General features: G+C 37.3%; 1 long non-coding RNA gene across 1 annotated transcript; it reads left to right on the forward strand.

Annotated features, from left to right (window-relative positions):
* The first annotated feature begins 1,073 nt into the window (after positions 1 to 1,073).
* LOC132129650 (uncharacterized) lies at positions 1,074 to 2,839 on the forward strand. The gene is made up of 2 exons (XR_009428552.1): positions 1,074 to 1,173; positions 2,520 to 2,839. It is a non-coding gene; the product is annotated as an uncharacterized LOC132129650 (long non-coding RNA).
* The last annotated feature ends 8,052 nt before the right edge of the window (positions 2,840 to 10,891 follow it).

Here is a 10,891-nt window from a genome sequence, read left to right on the forward strand (position 1 = left end):
GATTAGGTCAATTTAAATAATTAACTAAAGCCATTTATTCAGAATTTACATTTAGGTTTATTTTTCCTATTCAATTTCTTAAACAATACCCAATTAATTATCTTAGCTTCTATTCACTGAGTGAAGCAAACAATATACACTGTAATCTTTATGTAGCAGTTCAGAAAACAGCACAGTTCAGCACAACAGTAAAGACAGAAATTCAAAACACATAAAAGAACACATAACACTCCAAAATAAAATAGCACTAACAAGTCTAATCATTTACTCAGAAACATTTTACTCTCCCTATCCAGTCCAATGGAAAGCTTGTGTTAAAGGAGGCCAGTTAGTAGTAGCTTGTGCGCGCTAATGCCATCAAAAATGATTCGGTCCAAACACAGATATATCAATTTGTAAAACGAAAGGTTACATACAGTGTTTCTGCTTCAGCTCATCAAGTAAATAGAACAAACAGCAAAAATCTGTATTTAAGGCACTCTTCTTCGCGTTTTATTGACGGTTGGCCACCGATTCATTGTACTGTTTGTTGATGCCACTAGATGTCACTAGCGATACAGTGTTGTACATTTGTCCCGCCAACTGAAATAACAAGATGTCACTCTTAAAAAGATATTGTAAAAATAATAAGAGATGGATAGTTTGTTCCATAAGATGTGACTTGTGTGAACACACAGACATAGATGATTTAACATCATTTTCTGAAGATATGTTCAAAACATTAGGATTTCTGCTGGGAAATGTCATACTGAAACGTCTCTGGAATTAGCTGTGATGGACTACATTTCATCTTATCATTAGATTTGCAAATCTTTTTTTTTCTTTAATTTGAGTTGTAAAACATCAAAATTTTAAAGCTAAAAATAAGAATTTAGATTGTTATATTTATATATATATACAGGGGCGGACTGGCCATTTCCCGGTGGCCTCGACGGTCATTCTGGCCTGCCGGCTGCCGCTGGGCAGTCGATCGAGCAGACGTGCAATAGGCTGGTATGAATCTACAAATCAGGCGATCGCGGCGTGAAAATGACACCACCACATGACCAAACAGCAGCGTAGCACTGCCTAATGGGCTAGTTGCATATCTCCGCCATCTTGGATTTCCGGTCTTGCGAGTGTGTGCGTAGATATTTCCGGTTGTGCTAAACGTCAGTGCAGACAACCGGAGAAGTTTCAATTCAATTCAATTCAATTCAATTCAATTCAATTCAATTCAAGTTTATTTGTATAGCGCTTTTTACAATACAAATCGTTACAAAGCAACTTTACAGAAAATTATGTTTCTACAATATTTAGTAGTAGCTAGTAGTTTGTGCACGTTTGACAGGATTTTAGAAAAAATAAAAAATAATAATAATAATACAAGACGTAGTCAGCTAGATGATGAACTATTAATATTATTAATTAATAGTAATTATATGATGCAGTCACACATGTAGCAATAATTGTTAGTTCTGTTTGTTGATTCAAGGTTAGGATCATCTGGGGTCCTCTGAGGGTCAGCATCATCTCTTCTCAGGTGTTCTGGATCCAGACTGGAGCTTGTGTAAATCCTAGTTACCACGGGATGTAAATCCCGTGGCAAAACATAGAAACAAAATAGAGACATGATTAGCATAGCTGCTGATCCAACAAAGTAAAATTAGTTTAACCCAAGCTAAAGAATAAAAATGCAGATGCAACTACACTCACAATTTAAGAGATACATTATTCGAATGCTTGGCGAAAGAGATGCGTTTTTAATCTAGATTTAAACAGAGAGAGTGTGTCTGAACCCCGAACATTATCAGGAAGGCTATTCCAGAGTTTGGGAGCCAAATGTGAAAAAGCTCTACCTCCTTTAGTGGACTTTGCTATCCTAGGAACTACCAAAAGTCCAGCGTTTTGTGACCTTAGGGAGCGTGATGGATTGTAGCGTGGTAGAAGGCTAGTTAGGTACGCAGGAGCTAAACCATTTAGGGCCTTATAGGTAAGTAATGATAATTTGTAACTGATACGGAACTTAATAGGTAGCCAGTGCAGAGACTGTAAAATTGGGGTAATATGATCATATTTTCTTGACCTCGTAAGGACTCTGCATTTTGGACTACCTGTAGCTTGTTTATTGATGAAGCAGGACAACCACCTAGAAGTGCATTACAATAGTCCAGTCTAGAGGTCATAAATGCATGAACTAGCTTTTCTGCATCAGAAACAGATAACATGTTTCGTAGCTTGGCAATGTTTCTAAGATGGAAGAATGCAGTTTTTGTAATATTGGAAATATGATTTTCAAAAGACAAATTGCTGTCCAATATAACACCCAGATTTCTGACTGTAGAGGAAGTAACAGTACATCCGTCTAGTTGCAGATTGTAATCTTCAAGATTCTGTGTGGTGTTTTTTGGTCCAATAATTAATATCTCTGTCTTATCCGAATTTAATTGGAGAAAATAATTTGTCATCCAATCTTTTACATTTTTAACACACTCTGTTAGCTTAGATAATTGGGAAGTTTCATCTGGTCTCGTTGAGAGTCCAAATATTGCCTTCTATATGTTTACAGGATTTATAATATCACTTCAAATGCAAATAAGATATACACTGCTATTATTACTATACTATAAATGTTAACTGAGCCAGTGGATTTGAAACTTGTGTATGTTTGGGTCTGGTGAATGAATTAAATACACTAATGTTCCCTACTGTTCACGAGATGAAAGTTGAACTCATGGTGTGTATACACCGCTACATAATGTATTTTATCTTACCAAATATGTGAATGTACAAATTACTTATTTCTCGAAAATGTTTGCATTATTATTATTTTGTTTTATATTAAATATTTACCTTGTGAGACGTGGGTTGCCATGTATCTTCAGAAGTATCCATTTCTCAATTGTACACATACATCAGTCTGTTTCATCGTTATTTTCACAACATATTTTATTATTTTACACAGTAAAAAATATGTGACTAATTTTAATATCGGTTTAATCTGATAATTAATGCAAAAGAATAACAACATAGCTGTTCATAGACAGATAATGATTTATGCTGCAGATCGTTCACAAAACAAATAAACGTAGATAAAAACACACATGAATGCAAACAGCAAACTTTTATTTAAGGCAAACCTACCATAATTATATTACGTTTAATTGTACAGTTAGTTATAAATTATGTTATCAAATAAAGTTAATAAAACATGCTTTATCAGAAATCTCTGTGCGTCTTGTTTGACAGTCTGAAACATTGATCTTACATAACAGTCAGAACAAAACCAGCTCTTCGAAAATGAAAAGTATTGAATATTTGAGTGGTTTGTGTTTGAAAGAAGAAATCCCCGTGGACCTGACGCTGATCGCATGATCAACAGAAGAATAAAGCAATCTCTGCGCTGTATCTTGATGAATTTCCACACAAAAATGTAGGGAGGATGTTTCCCTATGTTTTTGATATACCACTATCGGCTGTTAAATTTGAAAATCATTAATTATATACATATAGCCAAGTTCCGTATGCAAGTTTCCCTTACAGTCAATGCGAGCGTCGCAAGACCGGAAATAAGTATGCACACACTCGCGTCGCTGAAGCTCACCGGCGCCATCTTGTGCACCTAGCCCATTGGCCATATCCAGAGACAGGCTTTATCTTAGAAAATCGCGTAAAAAAATGAGCGTAAACGCAAAGGAGGAGCAGAGAGGGAACGTATATAAAGGAGAAAAGCCCTGGCCTCAGACGCAGCAAGTTGCTGCAAAATCCCAGCCATGTTCGCCAGTAAGGGAGCAGGTCGATCAGAATTACATTTATATTTACTAGAGATGGGACGGTTCCCTGAAAAAATCCGAACCGCTCGGTTCACCTCACACGGCTCGGCACGCGCTGGGACTGCTGTTCAACTTTAATCTGACAAAGCATCTGTAATATGGTTTAAATAAATAACACAAACAGGGTTCAACTAATATATGATTCTGTTGATGTATGCGCATCCTGGATTCCCAGACATTACAACAACAGCGTTGAAGAAAAAAAAAAAAAAAACACCTGACAAATCATTCACTTGTATTCAATACTAATACGAACACTTTATCAGTGCATTCTCTTAAAGTGAAATTCTTTATATTAATCGAACAGCAGCAACAAAGAAATCACTCACTGCTCTTGATTAAAAAGCTTTTGTAACTTTAATGAAGAATTATCTTCCATTTATAGTACAAAATGCTATGCAGTTTTACAGTCGTGGCCAAAATTTTTGAGAATTACATAAATATTGGAAATTGGATAAGTTGCTGTTTTTATAATAGCAATTTTCATATACTCCAGAATGTTATGAAGAGTGATCAGATGAATTGCATAGTCCTTCTTTGCCATGAAAATTAACTTAATCCCAAAAAACCTTTCCACTGCATTTCATTGCTGTCATTAAAGGACCTGCTGAGATCATTTCAGTAATCGTCTTGTTAACTCAGGTGAGAATGTTGACGAGCACAAGGCTGGAGATCATTATGTCAGGCTGATTGGGTTAGAATGGCAGACTTGACATGTTAAAAGGAGGGTGATGCTTGAAATCATTGTTCTTCCATTGTTAACCATGGTGACCTGCAAAGAAACGCGTGCAGCCATCATTGCGTTGCATAAAAATGGCTTCACAGGCAAGGATATTGTGGCTACTAAGATTGCACCTAAATCAACAATTTATAGGATTATCAAGAACTTCAAGGAAAGAGGTTCAATTCTTGTAAAGAAGGCTTCAGGTCGTCCAAGAAAGTCCAGCAAGCGCCAGGATCGTCTCCTAAAGAGGATTCAGCTGCGGGATCGGAGTGCCACCAGTGCAGAGCTTGCTCAGGAAAGGCAGCAGACAGGTGTGAGCGCATCTGCACGCACAGTGAGGCCAAGACTTTTGGAAGATGGCCTGGTGTCAAGACGGGCAGCAAAGAAGCCACTTCGCTCCAAAAAAAGATCAGGGACAGATTGATCTTCTGCAAAGAGTATAGTGAATGGACTGCTGAGGACTCGGGCAGAGTCATATTCTCCGATGAAGCCATAACCATAAGTTTGACCATAAGTTCTCAATGGGATTAAGATCTGGGGAGTTTCCAGGCCATGGACCCAAAATTTCAACATTCTGGTCCCCGAGCCACTTAGTTATCACTTTAGCCTTATGGCACGGTGCTCCATCGTGCTGGAAAATGCATTGTTCTTCACCAAACTGTTGTTGGATTGTTGGAAGAAGTTGCTGTTGGAGGGCGTTTTGGTACCATTCTTTATTCATGGCTGTGTTTTTGGGCAGAATTGTGAGTGAGCCCACTCCCTTGGATGAGAAGCAACCCCACACATGAATGGTGTCAGGATGCTTTACTGTTGGCATGACACAGGACTGATGGTAGCGCTCACCTTTTCTTCTCCGGACAAGCCTTTTTCCAGATGCCCCAAACAATCGGAAAGGGCCTTCATCTGAGAATATGACTCTGCCCGAGTCCTCAGCAGTCCATTCACTATACTTTCTGCAGAAGATCAATCTGTCCCTGATGTTTTTTTTGGAGAGAAGTGGCTTCTTTGCTGCCCTTCTTGACACCAGGCCATCTTCCAAAAGTCTTGGCCTCACTGTGCGTGCAGATGCGCTCACACCTGCCTGCTGCCATTCCTGAGCAAGCTCTGCACTGGTGGCACTCCGATCCCGCAGCTGAGTCCTCTTTAGGAGACGATCCTGGCGCTTGCTGGACTTTCTTGGAGGCCCTGAAGCCTTCTTTACAAGAATTGAACCTCTTTCCTTGAAGTTCCTTGATGATCCTATAAATTGTTGATTTAGGTGCAATCTTAGTAGCCACAATATTCTTGCCTGTGAAGCCATTTTTATGCAACGCAATGATGGCTGCACGCGTTTCTTTGCAGGTCACCATTGTTAACAATGGAAGAACAATGATTTCAAGCATCACTCTCCTTTTAACATGTCAAGTCTGCCATTCTAACCCAATCAGCCTGACATAATGATCTCCAGCCTTGTGCTCGTCAACATTCTCACCTTAATCGTCGAGTTAACAAGACGATTACTGAAATGATCTCAGCAGGTCCTTTAATGACAGCAATGAAATGCAGTGGAAAGGTTTTTTTGGGATTAAGTTAATTTTCATGGCAAAGAAGGACTATGCAATTCATCTGATCACTCTTCATAAAATTCTGGAGTATATGCAAATTGCTATTATAAAAACTAATGCAGCAACTTTTCCAATTTACAATATTTATGTAATTCTCAAAACTTTTGGCCACGACTGTATATATATATATATATATATATATATATATATACACACACATAAAGGTTAAATATCTTTAGAGGACAGCAACTGTTTCAGGTGATGTCAAAATAAATGAAAAGGCTTCTGTGGCAGTGGAGAAAAGACAGAAACAAATGAAAACCCTCAGAAGGGAACGGCGAGGCTTGAATTGAGATTTACACTAATGAACGCATGGCATTATGTCAGGTCATGAAGCAGTGGGAGCAAATCAGAAGACGGAATCAGGACACAGCTGTCTGTCATGGATCATCATAGTGTAAAATAAGATTAGTTTACCTTGAAAATATGAAGAAAAAAACTGAATCTTAATGCAGCTAAATAATAAATAATGGTTGTCATTACGGCTCGGCACAAGATTAAATCCAAGTAGATTTCAATTTCCCTTAAAGTGACTCCACAGCCACAATATCCTCACAATTTCAGGAAACATTGTTGTAATCAGCTCTAAATAATAGGCTTACCTGAAAGGCACGGGCACTGGCCAGCTCTATTACATTTTGTCTATACGCTTAGCATTGCTGCTTAAGACAGGCATTTAATCAAGACCAATCCACACACAGTCAGTGAAACACTCATTATTAATGATGCATGTATACTCTGTATTTGCTAATTAATCTTCCCCTGGGGGGAAGGAAAAAAAACACGATGAAAACAGTCGTGCTATATACAGTGTGTGATGTTGTGGAAACCATAATGCATTTATTTTTTCATGATTCTTTGATGAATAGAAATTTTGAAAGAACAGCAGATAATGCCACAATGCAAAATTCTTGATTGCCACTTTTGATCTATTTAATGAGTCCTTAGTCTTAAAATTCCATATTTTTTAAATTAAATTTCTTAAAAACTGTAGTATATGTAGTGTACTGTATTCATGTCACAGGGAGATGCAAGACTACCTAAAACTAGATGCAGAAGAAATGAGAATATAAATGAACAGCAGTTTAAGGAAGGAACTGAAACATTTATCACTGGTGTCATGATGGAACTGAAACATTAACCTGGAGGGTCACATAAACAAACACACATTCACAAACAATCAGATAATATCCTTCTGTGTATGTTAGGGGATTTACACAGTATGGTTTGACTGACATCTAAATTTTCTAACCTCTTGACCACCTCACAAAATGGAGTCTTTTTTTTATTTTTTATAACTCGCTCAGCCATGTTTTATCCACTGTATAAACTGTCCCTGCTGTTGCTGGAGGAGAGCAGAGAGCAGGGGTGATTGAACAGAGATCAGCCCCTCTCCCTCAACATCATGAGGCTTTTTAGCCGGCACTTATAGAATGGAATATAGAGTAAACATCAAGCAGAGAAGCAGCAGACTATTTCCTGTACAGGCCGAAGGATTTTCAGTTTTCGTAGTAGAATTGTTTAAATCTGTCAACTGTAGTCAAGATGTCACAGGTCGAATCAAGGCTTCCTTTAAAACCAAAACAAGGGGAACTAAATGATCCAAGTGCGAAATATTGTCAAATTTTTAGAACAATCAGTAAATATGGCAAAACGTTCAGTTACGCTCAAACTTTACTTACACTTGTCTCTGCAGCTTGTGTTTCTGCAGTCCATTTCAAGTATACAGATAGACAGACAGATAGATATATGTCTCTCCCCACACAGAGAAAGATGTTCAGATGGTGAAATTCAATACAGCTGAAGACACACATATACACAAATAAACACCTATTTCATCTGGTAACCGTCAAAGCAGCTTTTGTTAATGGCATTAAACATCTCTGGTGGTTGTGAAGCTGGCTTTGAAGGTCAGGTATTTCATGTCAATCTCACACAGAACAGTGATTCTCTCCATATGTCACTGAGTGATCAAGATTAGAGGGCATCAAGAAGACAGTAAGTTCCCCTCTGACACCAGCTCTCAATACACACACACACACATGCACGTACGCACACAAGCACGCACACACCTACATCTTTCACACCTATATAAGCATAGGCAAACAAAGTGAACCAACAGATTTTAAAGGATAAACAAAATAAATCAAGGGTCTAGGTTTGGTTTTAACATAGGGACATTTAAATGAGCTGGATATGAACATAGATGCAGAAATCCAATATACTGAAATCAAAAAGCAAAGGTCTTCCTTGTTCTTCCTTGCTTGCCTTCTTTCCTTCCTTCCTTCCTTCCTTGTAAAATAATCAAATATATCAGTTGTTGTTGTTCTTCTTCTTCTTGTTTTTTTTTTTTTGTGGATAATTTAGAATACGATAATTTATGTAAGTATTTGTCCATTACCTTTTGTGCATCAATAGCTCAACAAAAGTATTTTTGGAACATCAAGTGGGTGAGCAAATAATGAATGAATTGCACACGATATGAAAACAATGGTGAAAATATCACTCTTCTCACATGAAATGGACATCATTACTAAAATCCAAAAACAAATGTTGAAACATAATATAGGTACGTTTCCTGGGGGGGACAATGTTCAACAAAGGAAAGAAATGAACCAAAGAACATATTGAAAAATAAAAGGATATTTAAAAAAGATTTGAAAGAAAGTTTTAATAATAATAAATATTATCATGGCTGACTGTGACTTTTTAACTGACTTTTTAAGTAATTTTCACTGAATATTACAAATAATAAAAATGCAGAAATATTAATAATGGAAAAACAAAATAATCAAATTTAAACGACCACCAGGATGCAGTGTGGCAATGATAAAGTTCTTAATTTGTTTATATTTAAAATCATCTTTTCATAATTAACCCTTTTATTGCTTATGAATCATGTTTGCAAATGTAAGATAATGAATGCATTGACCAAAAGCAACATCTGAGGAAACAGTAAGGAGATGTAACAGATGTAGCTACCACAGAGCAAAACTTATTCATGTACCTTCTTCTCCTGAATTATAGTCAAAATGGAGTTTCTTAGAAATTGTTCATCAAAACAGGAAGTCTTTAACAGCAGCGCAACATAATGATGGGTACCGTGCGCGATGTGATTTCAGCATGAGGGAGAGAGCTGAGGAGAGACGAGGAAAAGCTGGAAGGTCTCATCTGTTCTGTGTGACTAAAATCACCCTTTCATTTCATGGAAGAGTGTGTGAACTCACTTCCATCTCACCGAGGCTGGCAATCACAGGAAGCAAAACAACTTAACAACAGGAAAAAGTGGGATCAGAAGAGGATGACGATTACTCTCAAAGCAGTAAATGTCAAAGGACTAAGCTGAAAAATGTTTGAAGAGTAAAACCGGTGAAGGATTGATCATTTTTTGTAAATATTCCAGTAAAGCAGAAAACTCTCTTTTGTGAAGTCAGTGACACTGTAGTATTGATTTCTTGCGTAGCTTGATGTTTTCCAATGAAATCATAAAATCAAGTCATAATCGAAAAAAAATGTTTCTCTGTTGTTGTTGGTTTTTTTTGTGTGTTTTTTCAGTCCAAAACCATGTAGTTGTCTGTATTTTGTAATGTTGTATTGATTTTGTGGCAAGTGGGGTGGGGCCGAGGGACGTGGGAACAAGGAGTGAGGCCGGCAATGATTGGGCAAATCAGTGGCACCTGCGGCCACCGCCGGTCTCGAGTCCCACGTAGGAGATGGAAGGATATAAAACTGGAGCGACGACAGTGAAGGACGAGAGAGGACCAGGCCTGGGCTTTTAGTTGTGTTTTTATTTTGTTTTATTTTGTTTTGTCTTTAATTTGTATTATTAAAATGTCCTTTGATTGTCCGCCGGTTCCCGCCTCCTTCTTCCGGATGAATAGGAAGTTTTAATTCATTACAGATTTATAAAGATGTAAAGCCCAAGGGTTACCTATGTGTTATTTACGTTTTTATATAAGTATTATATATACAGTACTGTGCAAAAGTCTTAGGCCACTAGTATTTTCAAATCAGTTATTTCTTTTGCTGTAGTTTGTCAGTAGGAAATATCAGTTTACATTTCCAAACATTCTTTTTGCCTTTAACTGTAATAATCCAGTGAGATTTGTGTTTGAACAGGGAGTCTGACAGCAGCCAATGCTCCACACAGATATGATCTCATCATCATCCAGTCCATCATGACATGAAGAAACAAAACAAACTGAGACAGACTAAATTCAGAAAACACTGTGGCAATGTCTCCAAGTTTTAGTCACTTGTGTAAATGCTGTAAAGTGAGGATTCTGTCAAAAATAATGCCATAAATATATTTTATTAATTAACTTCTATTAACTTAACTAAAATAAATCAACATTTGGTGTGACCACACTATGCGTTAAGAAAAGCTTTTTTTCCTAGGTGCAGTTACTTGTACTTGTACTTGTATTTGCACTTGTTTTTCAGGTAGCTTTGCAGGTAGGTTTATTGAAGCATTTTGGAGACATTGCCACAGTTCTCCTGGATTGAGTCTGTCTCAGTTTTAAACAAAAAACTGTTTTGAACAATTTTAATCATAATAAATGTGCCTTGAGCATCAAATCAGCATATTAGAATGATTTACTGTATTCTTTTATCAAATCATTTCATAAATGGTGAGCAAAGCCATGGTTGTCTTTCAAAAACATCTTACCGGCAGCAAACGTCTGAACATTGTACATTCTGTAATGAGAGTAAGATGACATGAACAGCATTTACTGTATGTGAAACTGACC

This window comes from Carassius carassius, chromosome 46, assembly GCF_963082965.1.
Source record: "Carassius carassius chromosome 46, fCarCar2.1, whole genome shotgun sequence".
Classification (NCBI taxonomy): Eukaryota; Metazoa; Chordata; class Actinopteri; order Cypriniformes; family Cyprinidae; genus Carassius; species Carassius carassius.